General features: G+C 45.5%; 1 protein-coding gene across 1 annotated transcript in view; it reads left to right on the forward strand.

The window, feature by feature from the left end:
* Window positions 1-2,411: 2,411 nt before the first annotated feature.
* The window catches only part of LOXL2 (lysyl oxidase like 2), a 128,853-nt gene continuing 105,402 nt past the window's right edge, over window positions 2,412-25,862 (forward strand). The window contains exon 1 of the mRNA XM_075346252.1: window positions 2,412-2,520. The gene's annotated coding sequence lies outside the window, so the exon portion shown is untranslated. The remainder of the gene's footprint in view (window positions 2,521-25,862) is intronic.

Here is a 25,862-nt window from a genome sequence, read left to right on the forward strand (position 1 = left end):
AATGGATAGATAGATAATGGATAGATAGATAGAGGGATAGATAGATAGATAGATAGATAGATAGATAGATAGATAGATAGATAGATAGATAATGGATAGATAGATAATGGATAGATAGAGGGATAGATAGATAGATAGATAGATAGATAATAGATAGATAGAGAGATAGATAATAGATAGATAGATAGATAAATAGATAATGGATAGATAGATAATGGATAGATAGATAGAGGGATAGATAGATAGATAGATAGATAGATAATGGATAGATAGATAATGGATAGATAGAGGGATAGATAGATAGATAGATAGATAGATAGATAGATAATAGATAGATAGAGGGATAGATAATAGATAGATATAGATAGATAGAGGGATAGATAGATAGATAGATAGATAGATAGATAGATAGATAGATAGATAATAGATAGATAGAGAGATAGATAATAGATAGATATAGATAGATAGAGGGATAGATAGATAGATAATGGATAGATAGATAGATAGATAGATAATGGAATAGATAAATAGATAGACAGATAGACTTCAAAGACATACAGATAGGGACTGTAGATTGTGAGCCCCAATGGGGACAGTGTTGCCAATGTATGTAAAGCGCTGTAGAATTAATAGCGCTATATGAATGAATACAATTAGTATTATAGATAGATAATGGATAGATAATGGATGGATAGATAATAGATAGATAATGGATAGATAGATAATGGATAGATAGATAGATGGATAATAGATAGATGGATAGATAGAGGGATAGATAGATAATAGATAGATAGATACATAGATAATAGATGGATAGATAGAATGTTCCGAGCCTTGCCACCTCAGTTGCAGTGCAGCCCAGCGTTATCTATATAATTAAATGCTTAAAGGGAGCCACGTGGAAAAATGCTATTAACCTGCAGGATATGGAGTTAATCTGCAGGTTAATAGCATTCTGAACCTGCCAAGTGCCTGGATATTAAACCCCGCTGCCAGGAGGAAAAGAACTTTAATCCTCTGGGCAGCATTTTGATTTCAGTCATAGGGCAGGTGCCGGTATGGGTTCAGTCACTGTGCTGTGTATGAAGAGCAACAGCTGTAACCGCCCTCTGCACTGACTGAAAGCTGCTCAGCATTAGACCCAGCTGTCAGTCAATGCTGGGGCAGAAGCTGTATAAATAAGGCTGTGTTCACTATTAGCGTAATTGCTGTGGGGTGGGGGGAGGGTTATGCTCTTTATCTGTAGAATTTATCTACTTATTGCAATTTTGCTGCTTTTCCCCTTTTTTTTGGGGCAGATATAAAGCAGCATTTTTTACTTGCGTTTTATCAGGCTCCCTATAGAAGCCTATGGATATAAAAAAAAACAAAACCAAAAAAACCCCAAAAACCGCACAGTTCCACAGCATCTTTATCTACACGGTGGGTTGAGTTTTCATGAAATCGCATCCACTTTGCTTAAAACGCAGATTTTCTGCACAACAGTGCAGTTAAATGGGATCTGATGCAGCAGAGCTGAGTATATTATGTGATGAAAAACACTGGCTATTACAGTGAAACCTTCAATTAAGAGTAACTTGGTTTAAGAACATTTTGCAAGACAAGCAAAGCTTTTTACAAATTTGTAACTTGGTTTAAGAGCAATGATTTGCAATAAGAGCAAATACTCACACTTCCGGTTCTGTCCTTTCACCGCGCTCTGACCCGCTCTAGAGGTATTGTTCTGTACATATGTACTGTATATTGTATACAGTATACCATTGTACAGTATGTACTATATAGCATATCTATCAATTTGTATTTGTGGATACAGTATTGTACTTTTTACTGTACAGTATTGTGTATTAGTGACTGTAATAATTTTATATGAATACAGGACATTATATTGTATAACTGTAATAAGTGTGTATAAACAGTAAATATTTTGGGTTGTGGAACGAATTGTCTTCGTTTCAATGATTTCCTATGGGAAAATTCGCTTTGATATAAGAGTAACTTGGTTTAAGAGCACACTGCCGGAACCAATTATGCTCATAATCCAAGGTTCTACAGTATTAGGTTAGGATCAGGTAGGTAGACTACCAGCGCACATAGTCCTCAGGTTACATGACACACTCGGCTCTGCTACATCTGGATCCCCCAGCCACTGCGCTGCTGCATGTTTCCCACTAGACGGTGCACATTATTTTGTTATGTCCTCAGCTGGAACATTTCTTTGTCCACTAACATTAATAGCAGGACTAATGATTAACCCCTGAGAGGCCAGTGTGTGGCTCCTGCACAGCTACTGAACTCCTGCTCCAGCCCCAGCCATGAGCTCACTGGTTAGGATGGGAGTCTGCTGGGGGCTGGGGAGGAGGGGAGAGGGGAGAGGGAGGGAGGCTGCTGCCAGTTCAAAAAGTGTGCTGGAAAGTCAGACACTTGGGAGAAAACCTCTCCAACACAGACAGGGACCCTCATCATCCCAGCACTCAGCAGACACAGGCTTCAAGGGCTGAGGGGACCTGCTGCCACTGACTTGTGAGTGCACACTCAATCTGAGGGATGGAGGGAGGGTGCTGGAGACAGTACTGGCCACTACCACTGCCAAAGACTAGTACATGTTGTTTCAGGACTTGCTGCATGGTTTATGAGAAGAGATGCTCTGCAGATGTTACATTGATACAGTGAGATACATTGCTATACAATATATGAGTGGAGAGATGCTCTGCAGATGTTACATTGACATACACTGTTATATATGGGTGGAGAGATGCTCTGCAGATGTTACATTGACATACACTGTTATATATGGGTGGAGAGATGCTCTGCAGATGTTACATTGATACAGTGAGATACACTTATACACTACATGGGTGGAGAGATGCTCTGCAGATGTTACATTGATACAGTGAGATACACTTATACACTACATGGATGGAGAGATGCTCTGCAGATGTTACATTGATACAGTGAGATACATTGCTATACAATATATGGGTGGTGAGATGCTCTGCAGATGGTTCATTCAGATACACTGTTATATATGAGTGGAGAGATGCTCTGCAGATGTTACATTGACATACACTGTTATATATGGGTGGAGAGATGCTCTGCAGATGTTACATTGTTATGCTGAGATACACTTATACACTACATGGATGGAGAAATGCTCTGCAGATGTTACATTGATACAGTGAGATACATTGCTATACAATATATGGGTGGAGAGATGCTCTGCAGATGTTACATTGAAATACACTGTTATGTATAGGTGGAGAGATGCTCTGCAGATGTTACATTGTTATGCTGAGATACACTACATGGATGGAGAGATGCTCTGCAGATGTTACACTGTCATGCTGAGATACGCTTATTCATTACATGGGTGGAGAGATGCTCTGCAGATGGTCAATTGAGCTACTCTGTTATATATAGGTGGAGAGATGCTCTGCAGATGGTACATCGGTACAATAAGAGACATTGCATCTGTGGACAGATGCTCTGCAGTGTTACATTGTTATGCTGAGATACACTGTTATACACAACATGGGTGGAGAAATGCTCTGCAGATTGTCCATTGAGCTACTCTGTTATATATAGGTGGAGAGATGCTCTGCAGATGGTACATCGGTACAATAGGAGACATTACATGGGTGGAGAGATGCTCTGCAGATGTTACCTAATTGTTATGCTCAGGTACACTGTTATCCATTACATGGGTGGAGAGATGCTCTGCAGATGTTACACTGATACAGTGAAATATATTATACAATATATGGATGGTGAGATGCTCTGCAGATGTTATATGGGCATGTTGAGATACACTGTTATATATTATATAGGGGAAGAAATGATCTGCAGATGTTACATTGATACAGTGAGATACAATGATATACAGTTTATTGGTGGAGAGATGCTCTGCAGATGTTTCTTTAATATACATTGATATATATATATGGATGGAGAGATGCTCTGCAGATGTTACTTTGGTACAGAAACAGACATTACATGGGTGGAGAGATGCTCTGCAGATGTTATATGGACATGTTGAAATACACATATATTATATGAGAAAAGAGATGCTCTGCAGATAATACATTAATAGTGACATACAGTGTTATACATTATATGGGTGTAGAGATGCTCTGCGGATGTTATATGGACATGTTGAAATACACTGTTATATAGTATATGGGAGGCGAGATGTTCTGCAGATGTTACACTGATAGTGAGATACACAGATGTATTTAGTGTATGAGGGAGTAATGCTCTGCACATGTTTCATTGAGGAATTTACTCCAGGGTTCAGAGTGACATCCAGATATAACACCTCAGATGAGTGATGCTGCTTGCACTGTGTACGTGACTTGTCTGGAGTGATGCTCTGCAGCAGTGATGTAACTGATGGTGAATAAGGGCAATGACCTGCAGCTGTGGATAATGACATGTAGATATTATTCTTTGTAAGGTAATGCTCTGCAGCAGGTATATGGATTATAATGAGTAATGCTCTGGAGAAGGTATATTGATTATGATGAGTAATGCTCTGCAGAAGGTATATGGATTATAATGAGTAATGCTCTGGAGAAGGTATATGGATTATGATGAGTAATGCTCTGCAGAAGGTATATGGATTATAATGAGTAATGCTCTGGAGAAGGTATATTGATTATGATGAGTAATGCTCTGCAGAAGGTATATGGATTATAATGAGTAATGCTCTGGAGAAGGTATATGGATTATGATGAGTAATGCTCTGCAGAAAGTATATAGATTAGGATGAGTAATGCTCTGCAGCAAGTTTATAGATTATGATGAGTAATGCTCTGCAGCAGGTATATACATTATGGTGTGTAATGCTCTGCAGCAGGTATATAGATTATGATGAGTAATGCTCTGCAGAAGGTATATAGATCATGATGAGTAATGCTCTGCAGCAGGTATATAGATTATGGTAATTCTCTGCAGCAGGTATATAGATTATGGTGAGTAATGCTATGCAGAAGGTCTCACTTTTATAAAAATGATACCCTGCTACTTCCTATAAATGTGTATGTCGGGTTACTGGAGTAATGCTCTGCAGATATATATATATATATATATATATATATATACATATATATATATATATATATACAGTATATATTGATACTCTGCGGGCAGTGCACAGCTCATTATCAGTGCAGGGTATCACTTGAGTTGTAAAATAAACTTCATTGATTGCAGATCTCACATAAGATGTGAAGTGTCTATATCTCACTAGTATGGAGTGATGCTCTGCAGCACTTACACCTCAGTCCCTATATCATGTATAAGTTACTTCTTGTTTGGAGCAATGCTCTGCAGAAGTGTACAGCTTTATGCTAAGGATCGCCCCTTTGAGTGATGTTTAGCGAATGATTTTCCCACGATATTGGTAGAGATGCTCTGTCTTGATGAGTGATGCTCTGCAGAGGGTTCCCATAGATTTTTTTGCTGAGGAAGTTGATGATAATGACAATTTTAATAACTGCTCTTAGTGGTGAGTGGTAATGAAGGGTCGGGGTCTGTGTATAAGGATGTAGCTATTTCAGATAACGCCGGTCTATGTCCCTCGTGGTAACGACTCCAATTACTCAGTAATGTGCAGTGGTTTATATTATCTGGCCCATTGGACTAATCCCTGAGTAGCACTGAGGTGTTCGGCAGCGTCACAGCCTCCTGCTTTCATTGTTCCCCTATATGTGTCCCCCACCCCGGCTACATAATGTGCTGCAGAATCCGCTGGTTTACCAATTAGGGGCCCTTCCTGCCTGTGATGGATATTCCCGCTGTCCGTCCCCTCTGTATTAACCCTGGAAGTGCAGATTCAATAGGTCTGTGAAGATATACTCAAAACTTGTATTAAAGGGAATCTGTTAAGTTTTATATCACACATGCTTTCTAAGAACTCTTAGTTCCCTTTTTTTTCCATGTAATTATAATTAAAAAGAAAAAAACTAAAATAAAAAATCTTGAAATGTTGCAGTTTTCACTGTGGTCACAGCATAGGCTGATTCTTACTTTTGTGTAAAGATCTTAGCAGATATTTTGTTATCATCACAGGCAGGATTACAATTACTAGTGTCACCTAAAGAAGGATGGCTATTGCGGTGCAATGTTTTTACCTATTCTAGAGTCCCCAACCTGTGGACGAAAATCTTGAAATGTTGCGGTTTTCACTGCAGTCACAGCATAGGCTGACACCTCCTTTACTGTAAAGATCACTTCTTAGACATTTTGTTATCATCACAGACAGGATTAAAACCACTAGTAAAACCTGAAGAAGGATGGATGGAGAATTATGGGGCAATGGTTTTACTTATTCTAGAGTTATCAAACTGAACGAAAATCTTTAAATGTTGAAGTTTTCACTGCAGTCACATCATAGGCTGACACCTCCTTTTCTGTAAAGATCATTTGTTAGGAGACATTTTGTTATCATCACAGACAGGATTACAATTAATATAAACACCTGAAGAATGATGGATGGAGAATTTGGGGATATGTTTTTCTGTATTCTAGGGTGCCCGTCTTATGAACAAAAATCTTGAAATGTTGCAGTTTTCACTGCAGTCACAGCATAGGCTGACACCTCCTGGACTGTAAAGATCAATTCTTCGGAGACATTTTGTTATCAGCACAGACAGGATTATAATTACGAGTGACACCTGAAGAAGTATGGATGGAAAATTGCGGGGCAATGTTTTTCCCTGTTCTAGAGTTCCCATCCTGTGAACAAAAATCTTGAAATGTTCCAGTTTTCACTGCGGTCACAGCATAGGCTGACACCTTCTGTTCTGTAAAGATCACTTATTAGCAGATATTTTGTTATCATCACAGACAGGATTACAGTTACTAGTATCACCGAAAGAAGGATGGATGGAAAATAGATTTTGAGGATCCCATGGTTAGTGAAATTGGAAAAATTCTGAAAACCTCACACAAATTTTTGTTTTGATTGTAAGTGATGTCTTCATTGGAAACCTCCTCTAGGAGGACACTGGTGGTTTTGTCATTGAGGGTAAAGACTCAAGGTTTCATATCTTGATGTCAACACTAAACCACCAGAGAACAGGTCAAAAAGTGTAGGATGGGCAGATGAGTTGAAGCTGAGACCATTTTTGGATCAGTAAATATTTAGAGGATGTATGTTCACAGATGGTCTCCACTGTGCTTGTTGATAATGGATAGATATCATCTTCTATCCATGTGATTGACCATCCAAAGTTATAAATTCCTATAACGTTGAAGATGAACATCTTGAAGACATCTGTGGATCTCTCTCTCTATCGAGGAAAAGTCAGACCATAATGTTGGCTCCAGCAATCAAGTATGGCAGAACTGATTTCCTTTGGAAAAGGATCTTAGCGATGGAGGACTTTTCAACATTATAAAGAAATTATATACGAGTGCACAGTCTCCCCGGGAGTATGCGCACTCACCAGCCCTCCTCTTAAAGGGCTGGCGCGCTATTTCCAGGAAATGCCTCTCAGCCTATGGCTGAGATGCACTATGTATTTAAGGAACCCTCCCATTAGGAGAGATGCCTGTGCAACGCCTTCAGTTAGTCAGTATTCAAGGCTGTTGGCTAGTTAGTTGTCAGGTTCTCGTGCTCCTGTCCTGTTATCTCTGTGTCTATCAAGTGTACCTGCCTTCCCATACCTATCTGTCTCTGCCATGCCCACTATATCTGTCTGTATCCGCCTGCATGTCTGTACCTGCCTATACCTGTGCCTGTACCTAAGTCCGTCACCTGTCCTGGGGGTCAGCTACCACAACTCTGGTCACTGTCCTGGAGTGCTACCTGGTGTCTGCATCGCGGTAAGTGCTTAGTTAAGCCTTTCCTGCTAAAGCCCAGGTCCCCTCTGTGGTCTAGTGGGTCCACTAACCCCGCTCACTGCCCTTACGCCGGTCATGATTGTTACAACCCGTCTGTCAATATAACTAAAGCCTGCTTTACACGGTATGATCTATCGTGCAATTTCACGATCGATCGTACCCGCCCCCGTCGTTTGTGCGTCACGGGCAATTAGTTGCCCGTGGCGCACAAAGTCGTTAACTCCCGTCACACGCACTTAACTGCTGTGCGACGTCGCTGTGGGCGGCGAACATCCACTTCCTGAAGGGGGAGGGAAGTCCGGCGTCGCAGCGACGTCACACAGCGGCCGGCCAATAGAAGCGGAGGGGCGGAGATGAGCGGGACGTAAACATCCCGCCCACCTCCTTCCTTCTACACAGCCGGCGGGAGCCGCGGGACGGAGGTAAGCTGCTGTTCATCGTTCCCGGGGTGTCACACGGAGCGGCGTGTGCTACCCCGGGAACGATGAGCAACCGGCGCCATTTTAATTAAACGAGATTATGAAACCGAGCGACGAGTACACGACTCACGATTTGTGAGCGATACTGCGTCGCTCGGAAGTGTCACACAGCCCGACGTCGCAAGCGATGCCGGATGTGCTGCACAAAAACCGTGACCCCGACGATCTATCGCACGATAGATCATCTCGTGTAAAGCACCCTTTACTTTCATGTTGGATAAAACCTTTTTGTCAGACATCTGCTGGTTTGATCATATAATCACGTTGGCTTCCAATCATAAAGTGGTACAATTATCATCAGGGGTTTTGAAGACTCCGCCTGTAAAGTCCTCCATTTATGACCTGAAACAACCCATGATGCCAATCCACTTATCAAAATATAGGTTCTGGCTTTAGGAATTTATCAATATATAAGAAGAACCATAAGGCATTAAAGCCCGCTACACACGCTTCAATATATCTCACAATCCGTCGTTGGGGTCAAGTTGTAAATGACGCACATCCGGCATCGTTTGTGAGGTATCTGCGTGTGACATCTACGTGCGATCAGGATTGAACGCAAAACCGTTGATCGCAAACACATCGTATCTTTGTCTAGAATTGAGCGTTTTGTTGCACGAACCTAGTCAATTGTAACGTGTGACATCCCTCATACGATTTCGGTGTCTGATGCTATGTGTGCAGGTGTGCGCTCTGCACCGCAGCTTAAAAAAGGTCCGCTTCAGAGCGCAGCTGAAAAGCTGAGTTCTGAATTGCCTCACAATGTCTGTCATTCAGTAATCTCTGTCAGTCGGTCACTATCTCTGTCCCTCTCTCTCTCTCTGTCCATGTCAGTCTATCCCCCTCTCTCATACTCACCGATCCCCGATCCCCGGCGCTGCACGGCATTCACACTGCTCCGGCGGCTTTTACTGTTTTGAAAAAGCCGGCCGCCCATTAAACAATCTCGTATTCCCTGCTTACCCCGCCCACCGGTGCCTATGATTGGTTGCAGTGAGACACGCCCCCACGCTGAGTGACAGGTGTCAAACTGCACCCAATCACAGCAGCCGGTGGGCGGGTCTATACTGTGCAGTGAAATAAATAATTAAATAATTAAAAAAAACGGCGTGCGGTCCCCCCCCAATTTTAAAACCAGCCAGATAAAGCCATACGGCTGAAGGCTGGTATTCTCAGGATGGGGAGCTCCACGTTATGGGGAGCCCCCCAGCCTAACAATATCAGCCAGCAGCCGCCCAGAATTGCCACATACATTATATGCGACAGTTCTGGGGCTGTACCCGGCTCTTCCCGATTTGCCCTGGTGCGTTGGCAAATCGGGGTAATAAGGAGTTATTGGCAGCCCATAGCTGCCAATAAGTCCTAGATTAATCATGTCAGGCGTCTATGAGACACCTTCCATGATTAATCTGTAAATTACAGTAAATAAACACACACACCCGAAAAAATCCTTTATTAGAAATAAAAAACACAAACATATACCCTGGTTAACCACTTTAATCAGCCCCAAAAAGCCCTCCATGTCCGGCGTAATCCAGGATGCTCCAGCGTCGCTTCCAGCGCTGCTGCATGGAGGTGACCGGAGCAGCAGAAGACACATCCGCTCCTGTCACCTCCATGCAGCTAATGAAGACAGCCGCGCGATCAGCTGAGCTGTCACTGAGGTTACCCGCTGTCACTGGATCCAGCGGTGGCCGCGGGTAACCTCAGTGACAGCTCAGCTGATCGCGCTACTCACCTCAGTTGCTGCGCGGAGGTGACAGGAGTGGCGGTGTCTTCTGCAGCTCCGGTCACCTCCATGCAGCAGCGCTGGAAGCGACGCTGGAGCATCCTGGATTACGCCGGACATGGAGGGCTTTTTTGGGCTGATTAAAGTGGTTAACCAGGGTATATGTTTGTGTTTTTTATTTCTAATAAAGGATTTTTTCGGGTGTGTGTGTTTATTTACTGTAATTTACAGATTAATCATGGAAGGTGTCTCATAGACGCTTAACATGATTAATCTAGGACTTATTGGTAGCTATGGGCTGCCAATAACTCCTTATTACCCCGATTTGCCAACGCACCAGGGCAAATCGGGAAGAGCCGGGTACAGTCCCAGAACTGTCGCATCTAATGTATGCGGCGATTCTGGGCGGCTGTTGGCTGATATTGTTAGGCTGGGGGGCTCCCCATAACGTGGAGCTCCCCATCCTGAGAATACCAGCCTTCAGCCGTATGGCTTTATCTGGCTGGTTTTAAAATTGGGGGGACCGCACGCCGTTTTTTTTAATTATTTAATTATTTATTTCACTACACAGTATAGACACGCCCACCGGCTTCTGTGATTGGGTGCAGTGTGACACCTGTCACTCAGCGTGGGGGCGTGTCTCACTGTAATCAATCATAGGCGCCGGTGGGCGGGGAAAGCAGGGAATACGAGATTGTTTAATGGGCGGCCGGCTTTTTCAAAATAGTAAAAGCCGCCGGAGCAGTGTGAATGCCTTGCAGCGCCGGGGATCGGTGAGTATATGAGAGAGGGCTGCTCAATTCAGTTACTCAGGAGATTAGCGGTCACCGGTGAGCCCTTCACTGGTGCTCGCTAATCAGGACGCGGCACAGACAGAGCCGCAGCATGACAATGAAGTCGGGGGAAGTTCACCCGAGTTCATTCTGATCGTGCGGCTCTGTCTGTGTCTGCTGTCATCTGCCATTCAGCTCTGCTACATGGCTGTCTGTGGCTGCTGTCAGCGGCCATGTAGCAGAGCTGAATGGCAGATGACATAGTAAAAACGCATCCCTACACATTACACACGCTTGTCAAGTCAATAAATAAAAAAAAAAAAAAAAAGGTGCCCAATGCATACGTCACAGAACACATGATCTAAAGCCCACTTTACACGTTGCAATTAGTTGTACAATCGCATTTGCGATGTGACACGCCCAGGTTGCATACGGGATCTATGAGATTTCACGTTGGTCGTTCATTTGCTGTCACACGAGCGTTAGTAGTCTATGTTAAATTGGTCAATTTTGTGTGCGATCCTTTAGATCATGTGTTCTGTGACGTATGCATTGGGCACCTTTTTTTTTTTTTTTATTTATTGACTTGCCAAGCGTGTGTAATGTGTAGGGATGCGTTTTTACTATGTCATCTGACATTCAGCTCTGCTACATGGCCGCTAACAGCAGACACAGACAGCCATGTAGCAGAGCTGAATGGCAGATGACAGCAGACACAGACAGAGCCGCACTGTCAGAATGAACTCGGGTGAACTTCACCCGACTTCATTGTCATGCTGCGGCTCTGTCTGTGTCGCGTCCCAATTAGCGGTCACCTGTGAAGGACTCACCGGTGACCGCTAATCTCCTGAGTAACTGAATTGAGCAGCCCTCTCTCATACTCACCGATCCCCGATCCCCGGCGCTGCACGGCATTCACACTGCTCCGGCGGCTTTTTCTGTTTTGAAAAAGCCGGCCGCCCATTAAACAATTTCGTATTCCCTGCTTTCCCCGCCCACCAGCGGCTATGATTGGTTACAGTGAGACACGCCCCCACTCTGAGTGACAGGTGTCACACTGCACCCAATCACAGAAGCCGGTGGGCGTGTCTATACTGTGTAGTGAAATAAATAATTAAATAATTAAAAAAAACGGCGTGCGGTCCCCCCCAATTTTAAAACCAGCCAGATAAAGCCATACGGCTGAAGGCTGGTATTCTCAGGATGGGGAGCTCCACGTTATGGAGAGCCCCCCACCCTAACAATATCAGCCAACAGCCGCCCAGAATTGCCGCATACATTATATGCGACAGTTCTGGGACTGTACCCGGCTCTTCCCGATTTACCCTGGTGCGTTGGCAAATCGGGGTAATAAGGAGTTATTGGCAGCCCATAGCTGCCAATAAGTCCTAGATTAATCATGTCAGGCGTCTATGAGACACCCTCCATGATTAATCTGTAAATTACAGTAAATAAACACACACACCAGAAAAAAAATCCTTTATTAGAAATAAAAACACACACATATACCCTGGTTCACCACTTTAATCAGCCCCAAAAAGCCCTCCTTGTCCGGCGTAATCCAGGATGATCCAGCGTCGCATCCAGCGCTGCTGCATGGAGGTGACCGGAGCCGCAGCAGACACAGCCGCTCCGGTCACCTCCACACAGCAAATGAACACAGCCGCGCGATCAGCTGCTGTCACTGAGGTTACCCGCGGCCACCGCTGCATCCACCGGTGGCCGCGGGTAACCTCAGTGACAGCAGCTGATCGCGCGGCTGTGTTCATTTGCTGTGTGGAGGTGACCGGAGCGGCTGTGTCTGCTGCAGCTCCGGTCACCTCCATGCAGCTGCGGTGGAAGCGACGCTGGATCATCCTGGATTACGCCGGACAAGGAGGGCTTTTTGGGGCTGATTAAAGTGGTGAACCAGGGTATATGTGTGTGTTTTTATTTCTAATAAAGGATTTTTTCGGGTGTGTGTTTATTTACTGTAACTTACAGATTAATCATGGAAGGTGTCTCATAGACGCCTGACATGATTAATCTAGGACTTATTGGCAGCTATGGGCTGCCAATAACTCCTTATTACCCCGATTTGCCAACGCACCAGGGCAAATCGGGAAGAGCCGGGTACAGTCCCAGAACTGTCGCATATAATGTATGCGGCAATTCTGGGCGGCTGTTGGCTGATATTGTTAGGGTGGGGAGCTCCCCATAACGTGGAGCTCCCCATCCTGAGAATACCAGCCTTCAGCCGTATGGCTTTATCTGGCTGGTTTTAAAAATGGGGGGAACCGCACGCCGTTTTTTTTAATTATTTAATTATTTATTTCACTACACAGTATAGACACGCCCACCGGCTGCTGTGATTGGGTGCAGTGTGACACCTGTCACTCAGAGTGGGGGCGTGTCTCACTGTAACCAATCATAGGCGCCGGTGGGCGGGGAAAGCAGGGAATACGAAATTGTTTAATGGGCGGCCGGCTTTTTCAAAACAGTAAAAGCCGCCGGAGCAGTGTGAATGCCGTGCAGCGCCAGGGATCGGGGATCGGTGAGTATATGAGAGAGGGGGATAGACTGACATGGACTGAGAGTGAGGGACAGAGATAGTGACGGACTGACAGAGATTAGTGCATGACAGACATTGTGAGGCGCTTCAGAACGCAGCTTTTCAGCTGCGCTCTGAAGCAGACCTTTTTTAAGCTGCGGTGCAGAGCGCACACCTGCGCACATAGCATCAGACAACAAAATCGTATGAGGGATGTCACACGTTACAATTGACTAGGTTCGTGCAACAAAACGCTCAATTCTAGAGAATGATACGATGTGTTTGCGATCAACGGTTTTGCGTTCAATCCTGATCGCATGTAGCTGTCACACGCAGATACCTCACAAACGATGCCGGATGTGCGTCACTTACAACTTGACCCCAACGACGGATTGTGAGATATATTGAAGCGTGTGTAGCGGGCTTTAAGGATCGCACATAAAATTGATCAATTTAACATAGACTACTAACGCTCGTGTGACAGCAAATGAACGACCTACATGCAATCTCATTCAATCGCATATGCAACCTGGGCGTGTCACATCGCAAATGCGATTGTACAACTAATTGCAACGTGTAAAGCAGGCTTAAGTCCAACAGTTTGAGTTGATTACTTTCCTAATCTTGAACATTAAATTGATCTGAGCTTTTACTACAGAGCACCAAATCCCCTCCAAAAGATGATATGCTAGCTGTCTATAGCCACCACTAGAGGGAGCTCAGGAGCCCACTGCAGACTGTACTAGCACTGTAAAACAGCATGCAGTATGCGCCATCTAGTGGTGACTGTAGCAGATGACCAACATGTCATTTTTACATCTATGTCCATACTGGGAATGTAAAGCTTTGTAGATAACAAAAGCTGAATACACTATTAGGATAGGACAAATGACATCTAACCATGGCATAAAGAGGACATACAGAAGAACATTGGCCACCAAGCTATGAAATGTTCATTGTAGGCTCCAGATCGAGCTGCAGTGGCCGTTGTCTATATTCAGTGTCGGCCTTGTTATTGTCTATGTCAGCGTGCTTCTTGGGTTGGTTCCAGGTAAAGCACATGCTTCGAGGACACATAGGGAGGGATCGCTGCTCCCAGACACCCTCCTCATCTGTTCTTAGAAGGAGAAATCATGCTGGAAATTAATTAACTTTATACAATATGTACTGTACAGACTTGTTTTCCAACATTCTTATAAAAAAGTACATCTCTAATTTCTTCATTTCTCTGGGGTAAAGCATAGGAAGCTCTCTTTTCTGAAAATATTATTTTTTACATATTCCAAGCAATGAGACATTTAAAGCAGATTTGTCACTATAAAAACTACATACTGTACGTTAGATCTTACTACTGATGAGGCAGGGGAGCTTACTCTGATCATCCATGTCCGAATGGCAGTATAATCAGAACTCAATCTCCACCCACATACCCTGATTTTACAGCTCCTCAGTGTCCCTCCTCCCTGCTGCTGAGATCTCACAATGCTCAGCACAAGCTGCAGCTGTCAGGCTGAATGGGTGGAGAATGAATATGAGTTTTGATCTCCCTCTTTAGAGTAAAGAGTACAGGATTATACAGCTCTTCTGACACGGTTTTTCATACAAAGTATACCAGCCTTATCAAGTCTCAGAAATCTAATAATGTATACAGTTTGTATTGTAAAATCTTAGCAGTTCCACTTTAAACTTATATTGCAAAACTGTAAATTGTCAATGTACTGTTGTTTATTCTGATCAATATAGTCCATCTAGTTGAAAGACTACTACAGTCAGTACAATCCATCCAGCTGCGTAACATCAATGGTTGGTATAGTATGCAGCTGAGTGAAGCAATAGACAAAACATGCCATTGAGCTGAATGACAGCTGTGGTCTATACAGTCCATGAATGAGTGACAGCTGTAGCCTATACAATCCATGGTTGAGTGACAGCTGTGGTTTATAGAGTCCATGATTGAGTGACAGCTGTGGTCCATACAGTCCATGGTTGAGTGACATCTGTGGTTCTTACAGTCCATGGAGTGACAGCTATTATTCATACAGTACATGGTTGAGTGACAGCTGTGGTTTATACAGGCCATGGTTGAGAGACAGCTGTTATTCATACAGTCCATGGTTGAGTGACAGTTGTAGTCCATACAGTCCATGGTTGAGTGACAGCTGTTATGCATAGAGTCCATGGTTGAGTGACATCTGTGGTTCATACAATCCATGGTTGAGTGATATATGTGGTCCATGCAGTCCATGGTTGAGTGACAGCTGTGGCCCTTACAGTCCATGGTTGAATGACAGCTGTGGCCCATACAGTCCATGGTTGAGTGACAGCTGTGGTCCATACAGTCCATGGTTGAGTGACCGCTGTGGTTCATAAAGTCCATGGTTGAGTGACAGCTATTATTCATACAGTCTATGGTTGAGCGACAGCTGTGGTCTATACAGTCAATGGTTGAGTGACAGCTATTATTCATACAGTCCATGATTGAGTGACACCTGTGGTCCATTCAGTCCATGGTTGTGTGACAGCTGTGGCCCATACAGTCCATGGTTGAGCGACAGCTGTGGTCTATACAGTCCATGGTTGAGTGACAGATGTGGCCCATACAGTCCATGGTTGAGTGACAGCTGTGGTCCATACAGTCCATGGTTGAGCGACAGCTGTGGTCTATACAGTCAATGGTTGAGTGACAGCTATTATTCATACAGTCCATGATTGAGTAACAGCTGTGGTTCATACAGTCCATGGTTAAGTGACAATTGTGGTCCATACAGTCCATGGTTGAGTGACAGCTGGGGTTTATAGAGGCCATGGTTGAGAGACAGCTGTTATTCTTACAGTCCATGGAGTGACAGCTATTATTCATACAGTACATGGTTGGGTGACAGCTGTGGTTTATACAGGCCATGGTTGAGAGACAGCTGTTATTCATACAGTCCATGGTTGAGTGACAGCTATTATCCATACAGTCCATGGTTGATCGACAACTGTGGTCCATACAGGCCATGTTTGAGTGACAGCTATTATTCATATAGTCCATGGTAGAGTGACAGCTGTGGTTTATTAAATCCATGCTCGAATGACAATTGTGGTTCATAGAGTCCATGATTGAGTGACAGCTGTGGTCCATACAGTCCATGGTTGAGTGACATCTGTGGTTCTTACAGTCCATGGAGTGACAGCTATTATTCATACAGTACATGGTTGAGTGACAGCTGTGGTTTATACAGGCCATGGTTGAGAGACAGCTGTTATTCATACAGTCCATGGTTGAGTGACAGTTGTAGTCCATACAGTCCATGGTTGAGTGACAGCTGTTATGCATAGAGTCCATGGTTGAGTGACATCTGTGGTTCATACAATCCATTGTTGAGTGATATATGTGGTCCATGCAGTCCATGGTTGAGTGACAGCTGTGGCCCTTACAGTCCATGGTTGAATGACAGCTGTGGCCCATACAGTCCATGGTTGAGTGACAGCTGTGGTCCATACAGTCCATGGTTGAGTGACCGCTGTGGTTCATAAAGTCCATGGTTGAGTGACAGCTATTATTTATACAGTCCATGGTTGAGCGACAGCTGTGGTCTATACAGTCAATGGTTGAGTGACAGCTATTATTCATACAGTCCATGATTGAGTGACACCTGTGGTCCATTCAGTACATGGTTGGGTGACAGCTGTGGTTTATACAGGCCATGGTTGAGAGACAGCTGTTATTCATACAGTCCATGGTTGAGTGACAGCTATTATCCATACAGTCCATGGTTGATCGACAACTGTGGTCCATACAGGCCATGTTTGAGTGACAGCTATTATTCATATAGTCCATGGTAGAGTGACAGCTGTGGTTTATTAAATCCATGCTCGAATGACAATTGTGGTTCATAGAGTCCATGATTGAGTGACAGCTGTGGTCCATACAGTCCATGGTTGAGTGACATCTGTGGTTCTTACAGTCCATGGAGTGACAGCTATTATTCATACAGTACATGGTTGAGTGACAGCTGTGGTTTATACAGGCCATGGTTGAGAGACAGCTGTTATTCATACAGTCCATGGTTGAGTGACAGTTGTAGTCCATACAGTCCATGGTTGAGTGACAGCTGTTATGCATAGAGTCCATGGTTGAGTGACATCTGTGGTTCATACAATCCATGGTTGAGTGATATATGTGGTCCATGCAGTCCATGGTTGAGTGACAGCTGTGGCCCTTACAGTCCATGGTTGAATGACAGCTGTGGCCCATACAGTCCATGGTTGAGTGACAGCTGTGGTCCATACATTCCATGGTTGAGTGACCGCTGTGGTTCATAAAGTCCATGGTTGAGTGACAGCTATTATTCATACAGTCCATGGTTGAGCGACAGCTGTGGTCTATACAGTCAATGGTTGAGTGACAGCTATTATTCATACAGTCCATGATTGAGTGACACCTGTGGTCCATTCAGTCCATGGTTGTGTGACAGCTGTGGCCCATACAGTCCATGGTTGAGCGACAGCTGTGGTCTATACAGTCCATGGTTGAGTGACAGCTGTGGCCCATACAGTCCATGGTTGAGCGACAGCTGTGGTCTATACAGTCAATGGTTGAGTGACAGCTATTATTCATACAGTCCATGGTTGAGTGACACCTGTGGTCCATTCAGTCCAAGGTTGAGTGACGAGGTGTTTTCTGAATGTTCCATTTTTTTAACTGTACCTGTGTAGAGAACACGCATCGCCTACAGATGTTCACTACATTCCTTAATAGGTCACTTAAAGGGCTACATCATAACCTGAAGCGTAGTATACTATAACCCTTTAGCCAACTATCATGTCCGTCCTCCAATCTTCCCTCATCAAGGTCTACTGTGTAGTTCTATCAGACAGCAATACCGGTCACCATTACTAGGGAGGTGTCCTATCACATTTTCTCTTTTCTCTGCTCCATTCCTCACATTCTCTTTCCCCTGTCATCCAAACCTTCACTTTCCTTCCAGTGTCACTCCCCCACCAGCGTTCCCATTACTAAATGACTTTTCAGGATGATGTTGAATAACCTTCAGGGGCTTCAGGTCTCCTCCACTACAGAGGCTCTTTGTCTTTACTGCTCTCTGTATTGACACCAGCTGCAGTCACTTGCGGGGTCTGACTTCAAGGTTAATGACATTCACAGGTCATGGATAAATTGTGCCACTGCGAAACGTAGCACCACACTCAACTGCGTATAGAAATAATGCAAACCTCCTGGGATCTGGACTTCCCTCAAAATATGCCATAAAAATTAATCAATATTAACCAGTGTAATGAATTTTAATATATCATATTTTCCAGATTATAAGACACACTTTTTTCCCCCCAAACTGAGGGCTCGGAGGAGGGGGTGTCACTGAAGTGGAGTGGCTCATGAGGGTCACAGGACAGAGGGTCGGTGATGCGACATTGATCTGACAGCGGGCTGTGTGCTCCACTGAATCGCCTGCGGTAGACGCAATAGACTTCAAGAAAATGGCCGTGGAGTCCTATTTATATGCACGTGCCGTCTCCGCGGCCATTTTCTTTAAGTCAATTTCGTTGACTGTGGGCAAATCAATAGAGCCCGTAGTCCGCCGGCAGAAAAATGGCGCCTGCCGCCGCAACACCCCTGAGCCTGCAGTATCACTGACCCTCTGTCCACTGACTCTCCTGAGCCATGACACCCTCCTCCGGCCCGCAGCATGACCGACCCTGCCTCCCGGGACGTTCCTCCACCGTCACTCCCCCTGGTGAGATATTATAAGACGCACTAGGATTATAAGACGGACCGTCATTTTAATATTAAAAACAATTTTTTCCTATTTTCCTCCTCTAAATTTGGAGTGCGTCTTATGATCTGGTGCGCCTTATAAAACGAAAAATATGGTGAACACTGATTTGGCAATTTTTAAAATCATAATAAGAAAAGCATCAAAAATTTTAGAAAATCACAGCAAAAACAACGCCCTTCTCATTACCCATCCTTTGTGCCATGGGTGGACACACCATAGGTGCAACCTGTGGCCCAAGAGGTAAGGGGGCCACCTCCACCTCCAAGGCAGGCGGAATTGTGTACTGTGATAATCTTTTAGACTGCAAAGAGCCCAAATAGTATTCTTGCACAAGGTAAAAAAACTATTATGGTAGTGTCGCGGGCGGAGGGGCTGCGCTCGCTACGCTCGGGTCCGCGGCTGCTGCTGCTGCTCGGTGGCTCGAGTGGTGGGCCGGACCCGGGGACTCAAGCAGCGCTCCTCGCCCACGAGTGAAAAGGGGTGGTTTGTTTTGGGGAGAGAGTTCGTGACACCACCCACGGGTCGTGGTGATGATGGGCACCACCGCTGCTGGTGACGGGGATCCCGGGAGCGATGGTAGGGAGCAGCTAGGATGTTGTCCCCTCCGTGGGTAGGGGTTGGTGATCCCGGGGCCCGGTTGTGGAACAGGGAGGCTGGATGGCTGGGGTGCAGGGTTGCAGGGGCAGCGCGGCGCGGTGCCGGATGGCACTGTGGTACTCACTCAGGCACAAATTCACAGAGTCTCTGGTAAACCAAACGGCTGGATGGACGGGTCCCGCAGCCGGCTGCAGTGTCTTTGCTCTCCCCGGACAGGTTGATGGTGGCTGTCTTTCCCTGCACCTGTGTAGAATGTGTTGACTCCGATGATTTCCCAACGGTAGTCCGCTCCCCGATGTATAGGTGGCGAAGGAGCCCGTTTTGCCCGCAGGCGCTGGCCCTTGGATCTCTAGCCTGTGGCGGCGGCTGTGTATCCTCACGGTGTGGACTGTTGCTTTCTGTCGGGTCTTAGGTGTTAGGTAACCCCTGGGGTTCCGGTCACTTTTGGATTTGACAGTTGTCGGCGGCTCCAAGCCTAGTCGGGGTCCGATGGCCCTGCCTTTGTGCTTAGCTTCACTCCGCTCCCCGGTTCGGTACCGGTGGGCCACCGCCCGACCCCGGTCCTACGGTTTCGCAGAGATCCACTAACTCCTGCAGACGGCCACCACCGTCTGCCGACCATGCTGACAGTGCCTGGGCTCCTACCCAGACACTCACAGTTTCTGTCCTCTCACTTTCACCTCCAAAACGAATCTGTCACTTTTCCCGCCTCCAGGCCTGTGAACTCCTTGGTGGGTGGGGCCAACCGCCTGGCTCCGCCCCACCTGGTGTGGACATCAGACCCTGGAGGGAGGCAACAAGGGTTTTGTTTGACTGGTGTTACTATCCAGGGAAGGGGTGTGTGTGTGGTGTTATGTCTGTGACTACCTGGCTAGTCCAGGGCGTCACAGTAGTACAGAGGATATAACACTCGACTCTAATATTGCTGCAGTTTGGAAAACCCATTTTCACATACCCTACTAGGAAATTGTGAGGGTCCCCTGTTTAGGATCCTCATTCCTTGACCAAAGAGTGTCTCTGTCTCGGGTGGACCTATCATGTCCTGCAGTGCACTGATACGTCATTGGTTTGAATGAACACTGTGCAATACTTCATTTCTCCTGCGGGGGTGCTGCAGGGAAATGAAATACTTGCCAAGTTTCTAAGAAGGTAATTGCAGGCAGCACTAGCCGGGGGACACTTTGTGATTAGTTTATTGTCAAAGGAACTTATTAATAAGTAGGATTTACCCAAAGCGGAGAACCGTGTAGAGTGTTTGTCCTCCTTGGGTTCATGCTCCACAATAGGCCGGTTAGACTAGAATAGACTGGAATCATCAGGAGCAACGATCAACGCTCCTCCATCTGCGCTTTCATTCTGGCCTCAGGCTATCATTGAAGATTAGGTTTATTTAAAGTATTTTCTTGTCCTATTGACGGCCCTAGGGGCATTCTCCCTGCTAATCATGTGCATATTTCAGTGTAAAATGAACCATATGTTCCCAGATTTCTATACACCATGACAGTAACATGAGCGTCCCCTACACAAAACGTATTCTAGACCATCAGATGAAGAATCCACATCTATGGTGAATGTGCGCTGCCCATCAGACAGGACAGTGCATGGATAGACCCAATCTTTTTTTTTTTTTTTTTTTTTTTAATTTCTTTATTTCCTAAGGCTATCTTCACACATTTCAGATTTGTCATGGTCAAATCCAATGTGCATTATTTTAATCCTTGAAAGAATTCAAAGTCTAAAGGGGGCTTTACACGCTGCGACATCGCTAGCGATTGCTAGCGATGTTGCGAGCGATAGCTCCCACCCCCGTCGTTCGTGCAACATGTGGTGATCGCTGCCGTAGCGAACATTATCGCTATGGCAGCGTCACACGCATATACCTGGTCAGCGACGTCGCTATTGCTACCGAACAATCCCTCCTTCAAGGGGGAGGTGCGTTCGGCGTCACAACGACGTCACAAAACAGCCGCCCAGTAGAAGAGGAGGGGAGGAGATGAGCGGCCAGAACATGCCGCCCACCTCTTTCCTTCCTTCTTTTCCGGAGGACGCAGGTAAGGAGATGTTCGTCGTTCCTGCGGTGTCACACATAGCAATGTGTGGTGCCGCAGGAACGATGAACAACCAGCGGCATGCACCACCAACGATATTATGAAAAGCAGCGACGTGTCAACAATCAACGATTTATGCCGTTTTTGCGATCGTTGATTGTCGCTCCTAGCTGTCACACGCTGCGATGTTACCAACGACGCCGGATGTGCGTCACAAACACCGTGACCCCGATTATATATCGTTAGCGATGTCGCAGCGTGTAAAGCACCCGTAACATTCTAAATGTTGCCATTGCGCATTCAGGAGGATCAGAGGCTGGTAAAATTTCAATGTATGGGGTTTTTTTTTCAGAGGCAGTAAGTCGCTGCCAGAAATATCTGGCAGAGGCTTTATCCTCTCTCCTCAGCCGAGCTGAGTGCTCACGTTTATGAGGAGGTCAGGCGAGATCGCTGTCTGCTGAACGAACATTGGGCTGGCACATATCTCATGTGTATGGCCACATTCAATGTGTCCATGGGGCTACATTAGTCCAATGGAGGAGAAAAAAGCATTAGTTCATCCTCCATCTAGTGAGTGTGCATCAATACAGCTCTAAAAATATGGATAGAATAGAGTAGTAAATTACACTGTTTTTAAGACCTTGGATGAAACTGTATGACATTTAACTTATCGGTCCTGGCATAGACAATGAACCGATAAATGTGATGTGAACTAAAAAAGCCTCTATAGCAGAGAGAGGCAGTGTATTGTATAGCAGGTTGAATTTCCTTACTTTGTATATGTAGCTACACTGAGCTGGTCGTCACTCTGTCAGAAAATAATACTGGCCTATAAGATTGTTGAGTTTGGGTCAGGAGACCGGTCCAAAAATCGTGGTCAGGGCTGGATTTAGACATTTCTACGCCCTACGTGTCACGGGGACCAGATGACAGAACCGGGACACCTAATCTGCGCTGTCCCTCAGCACATAGGTACTCTTGATGGTAGTGAGGTCTGAGTCTCCAGCATGTCCCTAAATCTTGTGCAAGCCCTAAAGTAACTCCCCTCCTTCCCCTCCACCCAAGGGGTGAGTCGGGACCGTAAACACAAACCCGACAACTACACACAGACGGGGGGAAAAAACAAAAACTCATACACACAGCAATCACACACAAAGAAGCGACTAGACATGCACAGGGGTCTAACATACAAGGAGGGAAAGTGAACGGACTACTGGGGAACTTCCACACCATACAAGCACACCATGTAATGCTGCAGCCAACACAGCAAGTAGCAGAGAGGGCTCCTCCAGCTGCTTTCACCTCTTGGCCAAGCTTCCAAATGAATGAGAATAACCGGCGCCCTCTGCAGGGAGTAGAGGGTAGTCGTAGTGACTGGGACCTATGGCTACCGTAAACACCTGAGAAGGTGAAGACATGCTTGCTGGAAAGGAATGCAGACATTAACACTCTCCTAGCCAAGGGAAAAGGAATACATTTAATGTACAGACTCCCAAAGCAAAGATAGTCTGGCCCAGCACCTGTCACAAGTCTTTTAAACAGAAAGACGACCGTGACACTAGGTCAAAACACATAATTATGTGCTCCCTCCCCTTGAAGCTGGTGTCACTCACTGCTATCAACTCCATCCCCCTACATCGTCTTCTGTCACAGTTAGAGGCTTTGGCGGTGGTGGAGATAGAAGCAGAGAGCTGGCGCTGCACTCACAGCTCCCACAGCGTCTATCAGCCAGGATCCAGGAAGTCTTCAGAAGAGGCAGCGATAAACTGTAGTAAGTAACTGCAGCGCTGCCCCGTGACTGAGTAAAGGGGGCTTTACATGCAGCGACATCGCTAGTGATCTCGTTAATGATGTGACACGCCCAGATCGTTGTTACGATTTGCCGAGATCGCTCATAGGTCGTTTTGTAGCGGTCACACGTACACATCTCACAAACAACGCTACATCGTTCAGCGATATTTTGTTTGACCCAGGCGGTCGTGTGGATATTGTTCGTCGTTGGCAGGGTGTCAAACGTAGCAATATGTCTGCTGCGTTCCAAACGACGAACAATATTTTGAAACTGAACGACGTGTCAACGATTTTCACCCTATTTGCGATCGTTCGGAGTCACACGTAGGTGTCACACGCAACGACGTCGCTAACGACGGAAGTGCGTCACGAAGACCGTGACCTCGACGACATATCGTCAGATAAATCGTAGCGTGTAAAGCTGTAGAGATGGGCAACCTTAATGTACCACTCAATTTATTTATTGTATATGGATGTAAATTTAAAAAAACAGTATTTTATATGGGCTTTTCAAAATATTACTTAAAAATTTGTCAATAGTAGGTTGTTATTTCTTATATATATTCTCCCCCTTGACTGCCGCACCCTATGCCATAGCCTAGGTTGGCTTTATAGGAAAGTTGAATGTGTGAAACCAACCTAAAGGCCGCTTTACACGCTGCGATATCGGTACCGATATCGCTAGCGTGGGTACCCGCCCCCATCTGTTGTGCGACACGGGCAAATCGCTGCCCGTGCCGCACAACATCGCCCGGACCCGTCACACTACTTACCTGCCCGGCGACGTCGCTGTGACCGGCAAACCGCCTCCTTTCTAAGGGGGCGGTTCGTTCAGCGTCACAGCGACGTCACAGCAGCGTCACTGAATCGCCGCCCAATAGAAGCGGAGGGGCAGAGATGAGCGGGACGTAACATCCCGCCCACCTCCTTCCTTCGCATTGTGGCCGGGGGGCAGGTAAGGAGAGCTTCCTCGTTCCTGCGGCGTCACACGGAACGATGTGTGTTGCCTCAGGAATGAGGAACAACTTCGTTACTGCTGCAGTAACGATAATTGAGAATTTTCCCCCATGTCACGATGAGCGATTTTGCACGTTTTTGAGACTATGCAAAATCGCTCATCGGTGTCACACGCAACGGCATCGCTAATGCGGCCGGATGTGCGTCACAAATTCCGTGACCCCAACGACTCCGCATTAGCGATGTCGCAGCGTGTAAAGCCCCCTTTAGGGTATACTCATATTCACATTGTGTCTTTTTCCAGTGTTTTTCCAGTTTATTTGATCCTAAAACTGAAAAAAAATCTTACAAAATGTTCAAAAGAATCCTCTTATTCATTCTAAGGACATTACAACTTGCGGTCTATACGATCAGTCTTGAGCGTGAGAGGAAAGAAAGTGAATCTCACTTTTTTGATGTTTCTCCCAATGAAAAGAGTTCCAAACTAGGCACTGACCAATCAAAAGGATTCCGGAAAAAACTCTTCAAGATTGCACCAGGATAGGCCAAATTCCCCCAAGAAGGAGCGTTTCCTGAAGCGGTGTGCGCTAGAAAACTTGTCATTTTTAACTGCCTCCAAATTCTCAGTGAGAACATGCCCTAAAAAGAACAAGTCCTTGCTTTGGCCACTTTTTTAAGAACCTTTCCATGTTAGCTATTTCAGGCAATGCTAAACATTGCTGGAAACATTCAACAGGTGCGAGAGTGGAGGAGACACTTTAGGTAATGCCCCATAGGCGAAATCCATTTACATCAATCGGACAGCAAAAAATGAAAACCACAACAGAGAGAACATGTGACACCGCCCCGAGGGGATGAATTGTACGCGCTGGATGCAGTCGGCCTCTTCAGGCAACTTTCTATGAAAATATGACCTAATCTCTCACACATATTATGTATGTAAACTATGAGGACCAGGTGTAACCCCAAGGATTGCTGTAACTACACCTCTATTATTATTATCTGATCTGGGGAAGAGAAGCCGGCATTCCTCCGCCACTGCAGAGGCGCTCACCAGTCCTGCAGTGATGACATCAGGTAAGTGCTGCAGCCAATCATTGGCTACTGAGGTCAATGATTGGCTGCAGCAGTCAAATGAATAATGGACCTTGTGAAGATCTGAGGGTGTGGGTTGTATTAATCACCTAGGCAAGATAAGGATGTAACAATTTTTATTTCTTCTATACATGGTTTTACAACTCCACTTTGCGATGCCCCCAGTCTACAAAATCCCAAACCAGGGACAGTAGTTCCTCGTCTCTTACATGTAAAAAGGCAATTATTTTTTTACTGTGTC

Source organism: Anomaloglossus baeobatrachus, chromosome 4, assembly GCF_048569485.1.
Source record: "Anomaloglossus baeobatrachus isolate aAnoBae1 chromosome 4, aAnoBae1.hap1, whole genome shotgun sequence".
Lineage (NCBI taxonomy): Eukaryota > Metazoa > Chordata > Amphibia > Anura > Aromobatidae > Anomaloglossus > Anomaloglossus baeobatrachus.